Genomic DNA, 18,548 nt, shown 5'->3' on the forward strand with positions numbered 1-18,548 from the left:
TCCATGTTCTATGTCAAAATGTTGATGGGCTCAGAGCAGTGCAGATCTTGTGGGGGTGTCAGTGATCACTGTGGGGTCATGGATGCACCAGTCAGTTCATGTCAGGACAGTGCCCCACAGCATGACTTCCTACCCTATGGTTCTTACATTCTTTCCATCTTCTCTTATGCTGTGGAGGTTATATTAGATACCTCCATTAGATAGGCCGAGGGGATGGCTCAACCATTAAAGATGCCTACTTGAGGTTGGGCGTGGTGGCACACGCCTTTAATCCCAGCACTCGGGAGGCAGATGTAGGGGGATCGCCAAGAGTTTGAGGCCACCCTAAGATTACAGAGTGAATTCCAGGTCTTCCTGGGTTAGAGTGAGACCCTCCCTTTAAAAGGAAAAAAAAAAAAATAAGATGCCTACTTGCAAAGCCAGCCAGCCCCAGTAAAGTCAGATGCACAAAGTGGTGCATGCATTCGTTTGCAAAGGCAGGAGGCCCTGGCATGCTCTCTCTCTCTCTCTCATGAGTAACTAAAATTAAAAACTTTTTAAATTAAAAAAAATAAATCCTTTTTAATGATGAGATATCAGCCTCTTATTTTTAGCTTTAAGGAGTTTTTTAGTCTCCTCAGTGTCTACTGCATCTCTGTAGAGAAGGCTCTCGGGCTGTCAGTGAGAGCAGTGCTCATACGCATTCCTCCACTTCCTCTATGTTCCTGAGCCATGGCAGGCGTGATAGGGGTGACTTGTCCAGTGCTAGGTACTTGGCTTCCTCCTCTTACATGCCCAGATTTTTTTTTGTTGTTGTTTGTTTTTTGAGGTAGGGTCTTCCTCTAGCCCAGGCTGACCTGGAATTCACTATGTAGTCTCAGGGTGACCTCAGACTCAGTGATCCTCCTACCTCTGCCTCCCAAGTGTTGGGATTAAAGGTGTACACCACCATGCCTGGCTCTAGAATGTTGTTTTTACATGAGTTTTGGGAATCAAACTCAGGTCCTTATGCTTGCAAGTCATACACTTTACCAAGTGCACTATCTCCCTAGCCAAAGGACTGAGCACTCTGTTTCATAGCCCCCACATGTGCTTTTCAGTCCAGGCATTGTGTTCCCTGTAAAGGTCTTATTTCTCAGACCAGGGAAGTCCTGAGTTCCTGATGTCCACATGGCCTTGCACATTCTGCCCATTCACACTGCGCAGCAAAATGTAAGCAGAGAACAAAGGGTGTGCCTTGTTTTGACTCTTTCTATGACCAAGCACACAAGTTCTTTGAGTTCTATATACACACCTGTAGGCTATCCACACTTGTGCTCTGACATGCAAGTTACACACACACAGGTCAAGTCACATACCAACCATATAAGAAAATATCAAAAACAAAAATCAGGGCTGGAGAGATGGCTTAGTGGCTAAGGCACTTGCTTGCGAAGCCTAAGGACCCATGTTTGACTCTCCAGATCCCACATAAGCCAGATACACAAGGTGACACAAGCAAACGAGGTCACACATGCGCACAAGGTGGCACAAGCATCTGGCGCTGGAAGCCCTAACACACCAATTCTCTCTCTCTCTCTTTCTCTTTCTCTCTCTCTCTCATAAAAAATGCCAGTCTGTTGGACTTGCCTCAATAAAAAAAAGATCAAAGAACAGTGTGGGACTCCAAGAAGTCCATGTATGGGCACACATACATACAATCACTGTCATGCAAACCATAGCACCTGCTCTGAGATATAACTCTCCATCCATCTCTTAGGGAACATTCCAGACCTGTTGAAATCTTCCTGCGGTATGCTCTCAGCCCTTTATGCCCCTCTGCAGTCTGTTCTCTCTGGTGGAATCATTCTTCTCTCCTTTCCCTTATGTGGTGGATTTCTAGTAAGCCTCTGGATTCATTTCCTGGGGCTGCCATAACAAATTACCACAAACTGGGCAGCTTAAAGACGACAGAAATTTATTTGCTGACAATTCTGGAAGTCAGAGTCTGAAATCAAGATGTCAGCAGAGTAGAGTCTTTCTTGAGGTCTTGGAGAGAAGTCCTGTTCTATGCTTCTGTGTGAGGTTTAAACGTTTCAGCTCTCATCTTAGTGCACTAAGAGAGAGGTGAGAAGGGTCCTCTGTGGATTGCTGCCTCCAACGGCTTCCAGCAGTTGCAAGGCTGTGTGGTTTTTGGCTCGTAGACCATCACCCTAGCCTTGACTTGGCAGTCACATGGCATTCTTCCTCTGTCTGCTTCTGTGACCAGATTCCCCACCTATGAGGACACCACTTGTTGGATTAAAGTGTCCTCTTCATCCAGTATGACTTCATCTTAATTTGATGTCATCTTCAAAGGACACAATTCATCCCTGAACAGATCCTAAGCCTTAGCCAAACTTCCTTTCTCCAGCAGTCCTTTGCTGACCTATCTCCTTAGACTAGACTAAGTCAATGCCCCACCCTGTGATTTCTTATGTCCCTTCACCCACATGACATTTTTCTGGCAGGGGAAAAAGGGTTATTTTTTAGACTGGGTTTTACTGTGCAGCCCAGGCTGCCCTCAAACTTATGATCCTTCTTCTACCTCTCTGTGCTGGGATTACAAGTGCATGTCACCACACTTTATTGTTACTACTTACTTTTAAAAATATTTTGTTTAAGCCGGGTGTGGTGGCGCATGCCCTTAATGCCAGCACTCGGGAGGCAGAGGTTAGGAGGATCACCATGAGTTCAAGGCCACCCTGAGACTACATAGAGAATTCCAGGTCAGCCTGGGCCAGAGTGAGACCCTGCCTCAAAAAAAAAAAAAAAATTAAAAATTAAAAAATATATATATATAGTTTATCTATTTATTTGTAAGCAGAAAGATATAGAAGGGTGGGAAGGGTGTGCCAGGGCCTCTAGCCATCACAAATGAACTCCAGATGTATGGGCCACTTTGTACATCTGCCTTTAGGAGGGTACTGGGAAACTGAGCCCAGATCCTTAGGCTTTGCAGGCAAGTGCCTTGACCACTGAGCCATCTCTCCAGCCCTGTTACTGTTTCTTTAATGGTCTCTCCCAGCTCTGGAGTATATTTCCTACTTCTGTATCTCCACACCTGGTATAGTGCCCAGAATCTCAAATAAATGTTTGTTGAATGAATTGTGTGGCACCTATGCATGTGCCCAAGTATGTGAACCATGCTGACATACAGAACACACACATACTGTGTATGTGTACACACATGTATATCAAACATACATACAAACACAAGGAAACTATATACATATGTATGTCAGTTCTTGAACACCATCTAGAAGCTTCCAATTAACCAATGAGTAATGGCTGCATGCCAAGAAAATGTAGCCCTGTTTTAAGTGCACTGGGAGAGCTAAGAAGAGGTCACCTGCGGTCTCTTGCCCACAAGGGGCTGATGGGCTAAGTGGAAAAACAAGACTAATATATGACAATAAATATTGCAGAATTTAAATCTACTCTGTGAGTCATGAGGGCTAGAGCTCTTGCAAGGTGACGTAGTCAAGGGATGCTTCCAGGGAAGGGGAGAGGAGAGCTGCCTGTGTACCTCAAGCTATGGCAACACAGAGCCTCAGCAAGATTCCTCTCCTCCCCCAAAGCACTGGGTGGCAGAGGTAAGCCCAGTGACCAGTCCCACGAACTGGCCTCTGGGTCTTTGTACATGTTGTTAGCCACACTTTCCTAGGGAGTGGCTGGCAAGAAGCCTTGATGACACCTTTGTTGGTAAAGCATCCTCTGCCAGCTGCGGTGGGAGAGTCATGGCTAATGGATGGGAAGAAAGCCTCATGGCTCCTTTCCAGTCTCAAAGCACTGATCTCAGAAGGTTTCTCGAGACAGACACAGGCTTCGAGGATCCTAGCCTCCCATGGCTCCAGCTCTCTGGCCTTTGTGCCTAGCTGAAGCCCTGAGGAGGAGCTAGGGGAGGTCACGAGAGTCTTTAAGTATCGTACAACACCGAAGAGCTGCTGCTCCAGAGTCAGGCAGATGTCCACTCAGATTCCAGCTCCACTCTGTTCTTGCTGTATATTCTTGGCCGACTGCTTAGCCTCTCTGAGTTTTGCTTCCATAGCTGGAATCACTGTCTGTTCATGGAATCTACGAGTCTTCAGTGACTCTGTCCAGGCAAGGAAAGCTGTGCGTGCTGTCTCAATACACAATTCCACATTAATATTTCTGGCTGATATACAGCCAGAGCCTAGGATATGCTATCTCAACCCAAGTAGAAAACCTTCTGTAAGTGAGCCGCCGAGTGTGCTGGCAGCCTGAGCCCCTTTCTCAGTCATGCCCCATGTTTCGCTGTCTGAGACTAGGCTAGCCAGTTGTACTGATTAGTACTGTCAACTTGACATGATCTAGAATCACCTGGGAAACAATCTCTGGACATGTCTGTGAATGAATTTGTAGACTGAGTTAACTGAGGAGGCACAACCCACTCTAACTGTGTGAGTGGCTCCATTCCACTCACAGCGCATGGAGCCATGGGCTGGGATCCCAGACTGAATATAAAGGAGAAAGTGAGCCGAGCAAGAGCATTCATCTCTCTCTGTTTCCGACTGTAGATGCAATATCAGCAGCCACCTCATGCTCCTGCCGTGATGGCTGCATCCTCAAACTCGGAGCCAAAATAAACCCTTCCTTCCTTCAGTTGTTGTTTTTCAGGTATTTTGACACAGCAACAGGATAGTATGGCCAAAACTAGGGCTTTCCAACTGCAGACACCACATCCCCTGTCCCTTCAGGAAGGCGCCCACCAGAGCTGGGTGTGGTGTGCCACACCTGTGTTCACCAGCACTTGGCAGGCTTACGTAGAAATATTAAGAGTTCAAGGCCAACATGGGCTACAGAGCAAGCCAGGGAGAGTGTGGGGGGCGGGGGAGGAAGGTGAGTAGGACAAGTGTGGCATTTGCCAGGTGAAGAGGATTTCTTGAACCTGTCGGGAGGTGGCTGGGGAAATCCATTCCCCTGGGGTACCTAAATGAGTTATCAAAGATTAGATAAGCAACCAGGTAGAGCTGGTGCCAGAAGCCAGGGAGAGGATGAACATACAAGACCCTGGCTCTCTGTGACTGCTCTGCTGCTGACGACACCAGGAATGGACCTTCCCCTGAAGGCAGCCATGGCAGTACAGTGAGGGCGGGAACTGGGAGACTCCATGAAGAGAGGCAGGCAAGGGAAAGCCACACCTGGATGAAAACGACAGCTGAATGCTGTGACCCAAAGCAGGTGGAGGGCGAAGGAGGGGCTCAGGGAATAGGCAGTCAAGAAATAACCTGGGGGGGGGGGGGGAGCTGACATAGGTCTTTGGGATCCTGGGCACTCAGTGGCAGTCTCCAAAGGGGATGACGGTTTTCTTGGTGGCCCTGCTCAGATCTTCATAAGCACTCAGTCTGCCTGCTAGCCCAGATTCACAGTGGGACACTGGGGCCTGTGGGGCTGCCAGAGGCAGGCCTGGAAGCGGCTTTCTCTCCTTCCCTCTTTGTCTGGCCTTTGAGAGCTATGCCCTAGAGGCTGCAGGGCCCCACAGAGCTGCTCTGAAACCCCATTTCCTCTCCTTTCAATGGCAAAATCCCTCCCCTCAGACTCTGACTTTCGTCCCACATCCTGAGTGTTTCTAGGCCAGAACCCCTAGCCACCAGGATCACAGAAGCCTGCTGGCCCCGCAGCTCCAAGCGGACAGAAACGCTAATTGGCATTAACAGAGACCAGGCCCGAAGCTCACAAAAGATCCCCTCTTCCTGACCAGAGCCTGCCTGGGGCGCAGCCAGCCTGATGGCTTCTAGTGTCTGCCAGTAGGGGGAGGGGGACCCCGAGAGAGGAGGGGCGAGAGCGGGCGACCCACTGCAGCTGCCCTCCACCTGAGGCTGTTCGCACTCAGCAAGAAGCTGGCCCTCCTTCCTGCCCCTCATCACAGCTCCTCAGGTAGTGCGGAGCACATTAAAGACAGTTCCCTCAAAGCCTGCCCTATATGCTTATTTTAATCTAATCGCACTTCGAACAGAAGGCTCTGAAATCCAACTGCCTGCGCAGATCTCCTAATACCGTGCCTTCGTATGTGCGACCTTGGACTTAAAAAAATAAAATAAAAATAAAAACCAATGGCACCTCTGTCTTCCGTTCTGTGGAAAAGGAACCAAGCTACCGCACTGGCTGGGCTGCTTCGAGGACTGCAAAACTGTCCAAAAGAGGGCCCCACACGGTCCCTAGCACACAAGCAAGTACTCATTCGATACATGCAGCTACATGATTGTGACAATTATGTTTTGTACTTAATTCTCTGTGTTGTAAGAAATTTTTTCCAAGACTACAAAACTGGACACACAGAATGGGATGGAGCAGACACCCCAGTCAAGTTTGTTGAATGGCTACAAGGAAGGAAGAGATGGAGGGAGAAAGCGGACATACTTATCACAGTTAAAACCAGTCTCTTGGAAGGGCTGAGGAAAGTGGCTCAAAGGGTAAGCGCACTTGCTTGCAAAGCTTGCCAGCCTGCGTTCAATTCCCCAGTACCCAGGTAAAGCCAAACAACAAAAGAAGTGGGGTATGTGTCTGCTGTTCATTTGCAGTGGCAAGAGACTCTAGTGTACATACATATAGAGGCAAATACATTAATAAAAATATTTTTAAGGGGATGGAGAGATGGCTCAGCAGTTAAAGGTGCTTGATTACAAAGCCTGCCAGCCTGGGTTTGATTTTTCCAGTACCAACATAAAGCCAGATGCAAAAGTGGTACATGTATCTGGAATTCATTTGCGGCCCTAGCGCACACATACTCAGTTGCTCTCTCTCTCTTTTTCCTTTTTTAAATAAATAAATAATACGTTTTTTTAAAGAACCAATCTGGGACTGAAGATATAACTTAGTTGATAGAGTTCATGCCTAGCATGCCCAAAGCTCACCGTTCAATCCCCAATATAGCATAAACCCAGTTTGGTGATGCATGCCTATACTCTAGCAACCTGGAAGTATGAGCAGGAAAATCAAGAGATTAAGGTCATCAGGTATGGTGGCATGTGACTTTAATCCCAGCACTTGGGAGGCAGTGGTAAGAGGATCACTATGAGTTCAAGGCCAGCCTGAGACTTCATAGTGAATTCCAGGTCAGCCTGGGCTAGAGTGAGACCCTACCTGGGGGGAAAACAAAAACAAAAACAAAAACAGAAAACAGCTTCCATTTAGCGCTCATCTAGCAGACTGCCATTGTCTAGAATTTCACCAATATGGCTTCTTCATTCCTTTAAGTAAAGCTCTGCTCAGTTTCCATTGGTATCCATTAAGATGCAAACAATGACACTAAATTTGAATGAGTTATAAGATTGATAAAAAGAAAGATGTGGTTTGAAAGCCTTAGAGCCTCTGCAGGGCAGAAAAGAATTGACATGGAAAATGCTAGAAGAACAGCACGATTTTGCAGGAGCCTGGCCCTATGAAAATTGAGTACAGAACACCGCAATTCCCTTAGTAACAGTTCAGATGTGACTGAACCTCATATTCAAGAATGCTTTCCTTTGTCTCGGTCCTAAATCCCTCATGCTGGGGATTATAGGACAAAAATGATCATCTAATTCTCCACATTACAGGCCCAGCACAGAATGTACGAAAATCCTGAAGGTTTTCTTTTTCTTGTGGTAGGAGCTATCCATAAGCAATCTCAATCCAAAAGTGATTTTCATTTGCTGAGGAAATTTGAAGACTATCTCTTTGTCGCTCTGAGGTTAAACACAGAGGGAGATCTAAATATGATTTTCCTGTTTGAGAAGCAGTTACAATATTTTTTTTTGCAGTTACAATATTTTTAAGCAATTGAAGCTTCAAAATTTCAAATGCAATGTCCAGTTAGGCCTCAACCACAGACTCTGTAAAGTTGACACAGCAGTGGAATGTTTTCCCTGAGTGCTGAATCTCTGAGTGTTTCATAAATGAAGATGTTCTGGGAGAAGTGGGGCAGTTTTATTGGTGCTTGGCTTTTGGCTGGGGCCATTTAAAGTAAATGTTACATGGGGAAAAAGTAAGAGGAAAGATGTTATAACAAAGTGTCAGAGCAATAACACATTTTTAATGGCATTATTTATCAACATTTACTGGCGGCTGGAGTTAACAAACACTCTGGTCCATCCCCAATGAGTGTTTGCAGTAAATTTAAAGGACTTGTTTTGCCTTTGGCACAGAGAAGATGACCCAAGTAGGATCCTTGTGTCATTTTGTAGAAATGATCATGGGCAGAGACAGACTTGATGCTGGCTGAGAGCATAGACACAGATTCCACTAGTCAGTCCCCACCTTCACTCTCAGCCATTCCCAAGGGTAGGAATCCAGTCACTACAGTTTAAAATTTGTATATTGAAAACAGAATCATCAACGCCATGGCATTAAGAGGTGGGGTATTTGGCATGATTAGATCAAATGAATGGGTGCTGGCCTTGTGAATGAGATTAGTGTCCTTATAAAAGAGCCCCCAGAGAGCCTCTTTGCCCCTTCCACTATGCAACAACAGAGAAAATTGGGCAGAGAAAAAGCAGAAGCCACAGACATAGAGAGCCAGTGGGTGGCGAAAGGGGAAGAAGCAGACACAGGGGCAGTTGCTACCTCGCCCAACAAAGATCATTCCTCTCAGCCACTTGGAGATTCAAATGACCATGTAGTGCACTTACAATCTATGCAAAGTTGTACTGTTGTTCAAACTATTTGCCACTCCTCCTTCACATATCTTCTTTTGATAAGGTGCTCCCACTGGTGTCAGGCTTGACCATGCGATTAGCTTTTGCTGGTTGTGGTGGCACACAGTGAGAGGAAAATTGTGAAGAGAATGAGGCAAGAGGATCACAAATTCAAGCCCAGCCTGGGCTATACCTTCAAATCAGGAGGCTGAGTCAGGAGAACTGCTACAAGTTCAAGGCTAGCAAAGGCTACATAACAAGACCCTGTCTCAATAAAATAAAATAAAATAAAATAAAATAATAGGGCTGGGAAGGTGGCTAAGTGGTTAAGGCACTTGTCTTTGAAGCCTAAGGCCCAACTTTGATTCCCCAGTAGCCATGTAAAGCCAGATGCACAAGGTGACACATGTGTCTGCAGTTTGTTTGCAGTGGCTAGAAGCCCCGGAGTGCCTATTCTCTCTCTCTCTTTCTCAAGTAACTAAATAAAACATTTAAAAATAAAATAATAAATAAAGGGCTAGAGAGATTGCCTGGTGATTAAGGGGCTTTCTTGCAAAGCCTGATAGCCTGGATTCAATTCTCCAGGACCCACATAGAGCTGGATGCACAAGGTGAAGCATGTGTCTGAAGTTTGTTTGCAATGACAGGAGGTTCTGGCACATTCATCCATTCTCTTTCTATCCTTGCAAATAAATAAATAAAAATGTTTTTTAAAAATAGCTGAATGAGCATGGTGGTGCACACCTTCAATGCCCGTACTTGGGAGGCAGAGGTAATAGAATCACTGTATCCAGTCCACCCTGAGACTATTTGGTGAATTCCAGGTCAGCCTGGGCTAGAGTGAGACCCTACCTCAAAAACCATAAATAGAGCTGGAGGGATGGCTTAGCGGTTCAAGTGTTTGCTTGCTAAGCCAAAGGACCCAGATTGGATTCCCCAGAACCCACATTAGCCAGATGCACAAGAGGGTACATACGTCTGGGATTCGTTTGCACTGCTGTGCCTATTCTCTCTCTCTCTCTCTTTTTCTCTGTCAAATAAATAAATACATAAAAATAAAATATTTTTAACTGTAGATAATAAAATAAGTAGCAGTGTGCTTTTCTGTTGGCCTGGGCTGCTTAGTGAAGTGCTGCAGAACTGCAGCTGACCTGTCACAGACATGTACTGTAAAGAGATATAAACATTTGTCACAGGCCTCTGCTTATCTGTTTGTTACCGCAGATAACTTGACCTAAGCTGACTGACCCAGCATGAGGCCTGTACTTACTGTAGCTCCTGTGCATCTAAACTGGATGAGTCATCTTTTCCTGAGTTTTCAGAAACACATTTCCATAAGGTATCCCCTCACCTCAGTAAATTTTGCAGGATTTCTATATAAATGTGATTCCCAAATTCAGGGATGTTACAGATTCCAAGACGTGCTATATTAGTGATGATGATGACATGATAGGGCATACATGTGCAGCTTTATATTCCAAAACACACTAAAAATGTGTCTGTTTTCAATTCACAACAGCCTGTAAATATTATCACCAGTTTCCATATAGGGAGACTAGAGATACAAGGATGGAGACACTTTACAAATGACAGAGCTGGCACTATATCTCCCAGTTTCTGTCCGCCTGCTGCTTCGTTCCCACCTGCTACATTAGTCATGGCAGGCATCCACACCAGACCACAGCACACATCTACCACCTTGACAGGTGCTGGGAAGGCATCAGAAACACTGCTGATTTGACTAAATAAATAAATGCATGAGAAGATGACTAAATGAGTGGATGTATGAATGGATGGGTGGATGATGGACAAATGGACAAGTAGATTTATAGATGGGTAAATGGAGGGGTAGGTGGGTGAATGATGAATAGATGGATCTCTTTTGTACGGATAGAAGTTAAATGGAGGGCTGGAGAGATGGCTCAGCAGTTAAGGCACTTGCCTGCAAAGCCTAACAACCTAGGTTTAATTCCCCAGTACCTACATAAAGCCTGGTGCACAAAGCGGTACATGCATCTGGAGTTTGTTTGCAGCAGCGGGAGGCCCTGGCACACTCATTCCTTCATTCTCTCTCTCTCTCTCCTTGCAAACAAATAAAAAATATTTTTTAAAATGAAGTTAAATGGATGAGATTCCTGGGGTCTGAGGGATGCTCTCAGAACCTAGAAAGTACATAAAACATTCCCAATACCCTACCAGTCAGAATGCTCTAAACTTAGAGAAGGTATTCATCTTTCCTACCCAGGTATTTCAATATTCCCTCGCATCGAGGAACACAGAATGTTTTTTATCCATAAGAGTGTCTTTTCCTGCTTTACAACTCACTAGCTATGTTCACTTCACTTCTCCATGCCTTGGTTTCTTCATCTGTAAGGTAGAGATGGGTATGTACTTCATTCACTGGGCATTTGTGGAAATAGATAATATGTAGATAATTTAGTGAAGTGCCTAGCATATCATAAATTCTTAATAAATAATAACTATAATTATTATTATTCTCTAAAGTTCAGGATAGTTGCCTGTGGAAATCAAAGTCCCCACCAAGCATGCCATATTGTGATTACAGTCTTTAGCCCTTTTTCATTAGCAGTAGAATCTGCAATAATACAATAACCTTTATTTTATTACACAGCCCTTGGAAATTGAGGGTTTCATCCATGTCAATTAATTTCTTCGCAGCCCACGTTGGCAGTGACAATCAGAATGTCAAAATGTCTCTGAGGATTCCTAGGAAATCTGAGGCACTTCACAACGAGCTTGCCCTGAATGAGAGACCAGCCAGAATGAATCATTAATACACTTCACAGGAAGGGGCACTCTTCCTAAATGCTAATACAATCAACCCAAAGGCAAACTTCAGGCTTCTTTCTCAGTGATCTGAGAAACGTCCCAGAACTGGGGCTCTGTTCTGGTGAAGCCAGAGCCCTGTCCCCTCATTCAGGAGGAGCAGGAGGGGGGGAGCAGTCCTACCCTCAGCATGACATAGATGCATAAAGTAAGGTCCATGGGCCCACAGGCACTTCCTGTCACAGCTAGCTAGGGAGGTAAGCATACTGACTCCAGCCTCCTGGACTCACATCCGCTCCAAGTAGTCCTCACATCTGTGGGGAAGACTTCACGAAGAAAGCACTGTTAGTGAGAAACCAGATAGCTGGGGGAATAAGGAGCTGCCTGACCACACCATTTGCTCCTGAGACCAGCTGAGAACTTCTTTTGGAGCCAAACTGCCTCAGTTCAAACCCTGGCTTCCTGCCTGCTAACCTTACATGCTTACCTCTCTCATGTGTAAAGTCCCACGTGGGAGGTGGAAGCAGGAGGAGCTACACAGCGAGGCCCTGTCTCCCAACAACACAAACAGCAAGTAATAATACCTACTTTTTTAGGGTTTGCTGTAGTCACTTTCCCATTGCTGAGACAAACATTCAACCAAAAGCAGCTATGGGAGGAAAGGGTTTATTTCAGGCTTACAACCCCAGGGGAACACCATCAATGGAGGAAGAAGCTGGCTCGCTTCCATAGACCCAAGTAAAGAGACACCATCAACATCCAGCACCACAAAACCACCAGAGCTCCAAGCGCTCTCCTTACACCTTAGGACTGGACTCAAGATACAGAGACATGTCTCTTCCCTAGGAGGGCTCTGCCCACTGGAGACTCAAGTTTTAAGCCTGACTCTATGGGGCCACACATTCAACTACCACAAGGTTTTATGAGGAGTTCATGATCAAATAAATACAAAGCATTTTAAATAATGCCTGAGCCAGGCATGGTAGTCATACCTGTAGTCTCAGCACCCAGGCTGAGGCAGGGGGATTGCTCAGAGTTTGAGGTTAGCCTTACACAGTGAGTTCAAATCCAGATAGGGCTACATAGCATGATCCTGTCTCAAAATAAGCAAAACAAAGAAATAAACAAAAATACAATGCCTACTGCATGGAAAGCACTGTATATAATGTTGGCTATGAGATTATTCTTTTTTATATTTCTTCCTTCACACATCTATCCTTCCTGCTAGCCATTGATCCTGCATTCCTGTATGCATCTTTCCAACAGCCTACCTGAACCCAGATAAGGCAGGTTACAAATGAGTATTAAGGGGCTGGAGAGATGGCTCAGGGGTTAACAGGCTTACCTACAAAGCCTAACCACCTGGGTTCTATTCCCCAGGGCTCACGTAAAGCCCAATGCACAAAGTGGCACATGCATCTGGAGTTCATTTGCAGCAGCAAGAGGCCCTGGTATGCCCATTCTCTCTTTCTCTCTCTCCTTTCTTTCTCTCTCTGTTTGCAAATAAATAAATAAATATTATTTTTAAAAACAGCAGGGCTGCAGAGATTGCTTAGTGATTAAGGTGTTTGCCTGCGAAGCTTAAGGACTCAGGTTCCAGTACCCACATAAGCCAGATGCACAATGTGGCACATGTGTCTGGAGATCATTTGCAGTGGCTGAAGGCTTTTGGAATGCCCATTCTCATTCTTCTCTCTCTCAAATAAATCACATACACACACATATATAAATAATGGGTGGGTTTTTTGTAAGGTAGGGTTTCACTCTAGTCCAGGCTGAAGTAGAATTTACTATGTAGTATCAGGGTGGCCTCAAACTTGGGGTGATCAACCTACCTCTGCCTCCCAAGTGCTGGGATTAAAGGCGTGTGCCACCATGCCCAGAAATATTTTTAGAAAAGAGTATCAAGGCTCAGCATTTGTATTTGATACACAAGCCTGACAACTGGAGTATGGATCCCCAGAATCCCAATAAATCCAGATGCAAGTAGCACAAGTGTCTAATACCAAGGGGGCCTACAGCAACTGGAGATAGAGTCAGGAGAATCCTGAAGCTCTCAGTCCAGGTAGTTTGGTGTTTTTCACAGTGGCAAAAACCAAGAGAGACCCTATCTCAAACAAGGTGGGAAGAGAGGACCAGCACTCCAACGTTGTCCTCTGACCTCCACATGCACACCCATACACACATACAGACAGACAGACATACTATACACACAAACATATGCACACTAAAAGTGAAGAAAACAAATACTAACTATCAAGGTTAGGTCTGAGAGACACAGGTCTACCAACAGCAGCCTGGGGAAGGTACCTGAGCCTCCGCTTTGCACAAGCACCATGCTGCCAAATCTCTAGTCATGTCCTTTGCTCGCATGTTGTTCTTTTTTTTTTTTTTTTTTTTTCTCTTGGACACTCCTCTCCCACTTCTCTCTCCAGAAAACTCTTATTTATCCTTCAAGGTCCAGTTCAAGGGTCATTATAGCAACCCCCAAACTGCCCTCAGAGGTGAAATTCCCAGAGGTAAATACTCTCTGTCTGCTTAATGAGAAAATGAATGCTGGAATGAATAAAGGCCCCCAGCATTTCTGGTTCGTGTTCCTATTAGAGTCAGTGGCACCCTGTGTTGTAACTAGTTGGTCAGACTTTCCATTGTTCAGACTTTCCATCCACATGGGATGCCTGATTCCTCGTAAGCAGCCTGTTCCTATTTAGGCTGCCGGTGTTGGTTTAGCAGTCACTGCTGTCTGGCTCATCATGGCACTCCCAGCTCATAGTCATGCCACTACATGTGTCCACGCTATGAACGGTGCCTCCAATGGGTTGTGTGGTTCATGGCTGTTCCTGATGCCAAAGAGGCACACAGTGAACATCTGGCAATTTCATCGATGGTGGTAAAGCTCAGAAATCCTGTACACAGCTCCCTCAGGTGCCAGTGTCTAGAGCCTCCACTGTTGCTCCCGGCCCCTCCAGATGTGCAAAGGTGTTGCAGGCACTCTCCCGGCTTCTTATATTTGCTTCTTAGTTTGGGTTGAAGCTCTTGAGCACCAGCAGCAGGGCGTCACCATAAGGGATCCGATGGAAAGGCACCATGAGAAGGAGGTAGCTCTCCAAACCTGAATGTCAATAGGCTGTTGCTGTCATTATAAATGAAAGAAAACCCCGTGCTTCCTGTAGACACAGGGCCCTCCTCTGTTCCCCAGCACTGACTAAGTTCCCCTGAAGTTCCTACTTCTCCAAACAGCCAGGCCTCTAGGATGTCACCCTGGTCGGCAGGTAGGGGTGTGGCTAAGAGTCAGAACAGGCAGATTACATTTCAGATTCCACCTTTACTTCCTATTAGCTGTGTGGCTTTAGGTAGATTGCTCAACCATTCTGAGTTTCCTTCCATCATCTGTTTAAGGCAAAAACCTCACAGGGGAGAGATGAAGATTAAATGAAACAACACAGGTAACGCGCCTGGCACAGAGGAGACGTTCCAGCAACGTTTGCTGTTATTATTACTCATCATCTTGTCAGTCAAACGGGAGCTCAGAACAGATGTGTAATGTGGCGCCGATCCATCTTCACCCGAATCCAGTCCCTCACTGAAGCCCAGAGGAAGGGGGGGGGTGTCAGAACCACAATCTGCAGCAGAGCCAGAAACTTTGCACACCTCCCCATGCGCTTCCCACTTCATCATCAGTAAAATGCCATTGCTGAGTGAGAGCTTACCTCATTCCTTTCCTTGGCATTTGGCTGTGTTCAGCCAGGGGTGCATCTAGACTGAACAGAAGCTCCACCATTGAGTTCCCAGCTGTGTGAATGCGGGTGACCATCTTGGCCTTCTGAGCCTCCCGTGCTCCATCCGTAAAATGAGACTACTCGCCACCGCTCCCACCTTCACATAAAGAATCAATAAGCTGATGAGGAACTCAAACAGAACATCCAGCACACCAGGGGGTTCAGCAGAAGAACAGTTTGGCACTATTATTGTATTTTTTATAGCAAGTTATGAGGCATGTGGCTGATAGGGGAGGAAAAGATGTCCCAGCTGAGGATTGTTTTCCCTCCTGAAAGACCAGGCTGAACATGGGCACAGCTCCTTCCAAATCTCAGATCTGGGGCTGACCCCAACCTAAGGAGGAACCCCCACTTTCCTCATCTTGCCTCTTGCCCTCCTGGGCAAGCAGTGACCTGCCTCTTCCCGGTGTCTCTCACAGGAACACAAATCTCAGTCACTGGGCTGCAAATGTGTCCTTCCCCACATCCTGGCGTCTGGGAGCCACAGTTCTGAGGTGATGGCAGAGGAGTCCCCACTGCCCAGGCTGGGTTGGTTGCTCAGGCTGGCTGTATCTCCCGCAGGCAGACAGAAACCGGCTCTCACCATGTTGGGTGACAACATGCTGCTGAGTGGTGCTCTGCTCTACCGGTCTGCAGCCGGAGATGCTGGCTGGTCTTTGGGGATGTGAGAGTGGCCTGGGTTTTGTTCCTAAGTTGGCATCACCTGCCCTCACTCCAGTGCCAACCAGGGAGCTTTAAATATCCTGGAAGTGTAGGGGAGTTCCTGTGCACTCTCGTACCTGGAAGGTGGTCCCATGGAAGTGGACAGGCAGATTACAGATGAGGGAGAATCCCTGACCCTGTCTCCTCCCACCAGCTTCTCTTCCAGAAGTGGATCTGGGGCCCCACCTTCAGGTACCCAGAGGCCTGAGTTGTCGAAACCACTGAACCTGACATATATAACTGCGGGAGATGCCAGCCGTCTCTTCCAGATGCAGGCTAAAAATACAGAGGAGCTAGGGCTCTCGGTAATGGAGACTTTAAGAGCCTGTGACATGTGGCAATGGCTGTGCAGCCGCTAATGAGCACAGAGCAGATCGATGCCCAGGCCCCAAGTGAGAGCGTGGGTTGGGAGCAGGGACGGGGGTGTCACTCAGCATTTGTCCATTCTGGCTCAGAAATCTGGAATGTTGGTGTGGGCCAGGAGATGGTGGGACCAGCTTGAGAGACCCCTTAACATTCAGATGGGAAGACTGAAGACAAATGACAGGAGATGGGAAGACATGCCAGAGAGGTAGAGATCTCAAAGGATGCCAGCCAGATCGCTGCTTCTCTGGCTCCCTCCCTTGCCCCTGCTCTGTTATCCCAAAAGCCCAGAACAGAACTTGCATTAACTTGCCATGAAAATGGGTGAGAATTGAGCACTGAATGAATGAAGGAATGAATGAATACTTACCTCCCTGCAGTGTGGGGCTCCCCAATGTTGGGGATATAACAATCACCCTCTTGCCCCAGGAGTACATGGTATGGAGCAGACACTTAAAAAGTGTTTGCTGACTGAATGCGTACCTGATCTACTTTTTCACCTTCCCCACTTCTGCGTGTGGAGAAAAGGAAGCCTATGGAAATGATGTCTAAGGGCTCTTTTCATGGGTCCTACCACTCAGAGCCAGGGCAGTCCCATCTGCCAGGGAAAATTAAATAACAGCAATGGCACAGCAGGCATTGCCTGAATACACTGCAGGCAGAGGACTAAGAACCTCAAATTATCCCACTGAGTCCTCATATCAGCCCTGTGCTGAAGTTCAATCCTGATACCTGTTTTATGCAAGAGAAAATGGAAGGAGCTCAGAAAGGCTGTGCCTCTTGTCCTGGGTCATGCCTGGGAAAACATGTAGCCAGGATTGAAACTCCAACCAGCCTGTCCCTCCCTAACCACTGTACTAAAGTACAGCAGGAGAGGACAGGAGACTCAATCATGGGCCAGAGAAAGGCACACAGAATCGAGACCAAAAAAAAAAAAAGTGTTTGATAAATTCCAGGAGAAGAATGGGAAGAAATAATGAGCATTTGTCAGAACCTTTTATAGCCTGTAAGATGCTTTTCTCTGCATTCTCTCATTTGATCTTCACCACAGGCCTGGGTGGAAGGTATTATCATTATCTACGTTTTATGGGTGAGGAAAGGAAGGCGCTCACACTTCCCAGCCTGGGCTACACACCTAGGCTGGGGCACAGTGGTACAGTGGTGGGGCTCTCTTCCCACCTCCAGGAGGTGGAACGAATCTCTCTTGAATTGGCCGTTGACTTCCAGAGTAAATCCAGGCTGAGGCTAGTACAGAATTTCTGTGCTCATTATAACCATAGGAGAAGGGCCAGCAAGAGGTACAGGCCAGACAAAATGCCACCTTCTCCTAGGGAGATGGCCCTTCCTATCTGCAGGCCCTCTCTCTCCTCTCAGCTGTCTGCTCTTCTAGTCCTTTGGCAGTGCCTCCCACACCAGAGCAGTCTGCAGTCAGCAGTCTGCAAGTCATGGAACAGCAGCTACTCTTGGCAGTGGGAACATCAACTCTGGTACAGGTTTGCTTAAGCTGTAGCCAAGCATGGTGGCTCATGCTTGTAATGCCAGGAGGCAGAGGCAGGAGGATCACTTCAAGTTAAAGATCAGTCTGGTTTATATAGTTAGACCTTGTCTCAAAACAAAACAACAAATCAAGAAGCAGCAGATCTGTGATGGTGTAAGGACATAAACTATGTGGAATGAGACCAGAGTCCCTCATACTCTTCTCTGGCTTCCAGCAATTGACCAAGCAAGTGGCCAAAGTTGGGTAGAAAGTAAATATGATGACACCTTCCTAATGCTTCCCTCAAGAAACACAAATTCAGGACTGGAGAGATGACTTAGCAGTTAAGCACTTGCCTGTGAAGCCTACACACCCTGGTTTGAAGCTCGATTCTCCAGGACCCAGGTTAGCTAGATGCACAAGGGGGCACATGCATCTTGAGTTCTTGCAGTGGCTGGAGGCCCTGGCATGCCCATTCTCTCTCTCTGCCTCTCTATCTGTCTATCTGCCTCTTTCTCTCTCTGTCATTCTCAAATAAATAAATAATAATGAACAAAAAAAGAAAAAGAAACACAAGTTCAAATATGACATTAAAGACATTGGCAAGGAGCTCTTGTCCTGCATCCAGTCTCCCTCCTCAAAATGAAACAGGAGTGCCAGGAAATGACTACCCTGTGATTATTTGGAACTTCCTTTCTTTGCTATAGGGGCGATCTTGCTTGGCAAAAGTCTTACTATGTGCACCTTCTATGCAAATTCAGATGGATGCATCAAGCAAGCAAACAAACAAGCAAAACTCAAAAAATA

The 18,548-nt window shown here is 46.4% G+C and overlaps 1 long non-coding RNA gene across 2 annotated transcripts in view; it reads right to left on the reverse strand.

Moving 5' to 3' along the window:
* LOC123454125 overlaps positions 1–18,548 on the reverse strand; it is a 77,188-nt gene that overhangs the window by 19,084 nt on the left and 39,556 nt on the right. Inside the window, exons 2-3 of one of the 2 annotated variants that reach the window (XR_006633176.1) lie at positions 15,131–15,296; positions 11,293–11,395 (exon numbers count right to left, since the gene is read on the reverse strand). This is a non-coding gene — a long non-coding RNA (uncharacterized LOC123454125). Of the gene's footprint in view, positions 1–11,292; positions 11,396–15,130; positions 15,297–18,548 lie in introns of those variants that run through there. The other variant, XR_006633175.1, reaches the window with a different exon arrangement.

This window comes from Jaculus jaculus, chromosome 13 (genome assembly GCF_020740685.1).
Source record: "Jaculus jaculus isolate mJacJac1 chromosome 13, mJacJac1.mat.Y.cur, whole genome shotgun sequence".
Taxonomy (NCBI): Eukaryota; Metazoa; Chordata; class Mammalia; order Rodentia; family Dipodidae; genus Jaculus; species Jaculus jaculus.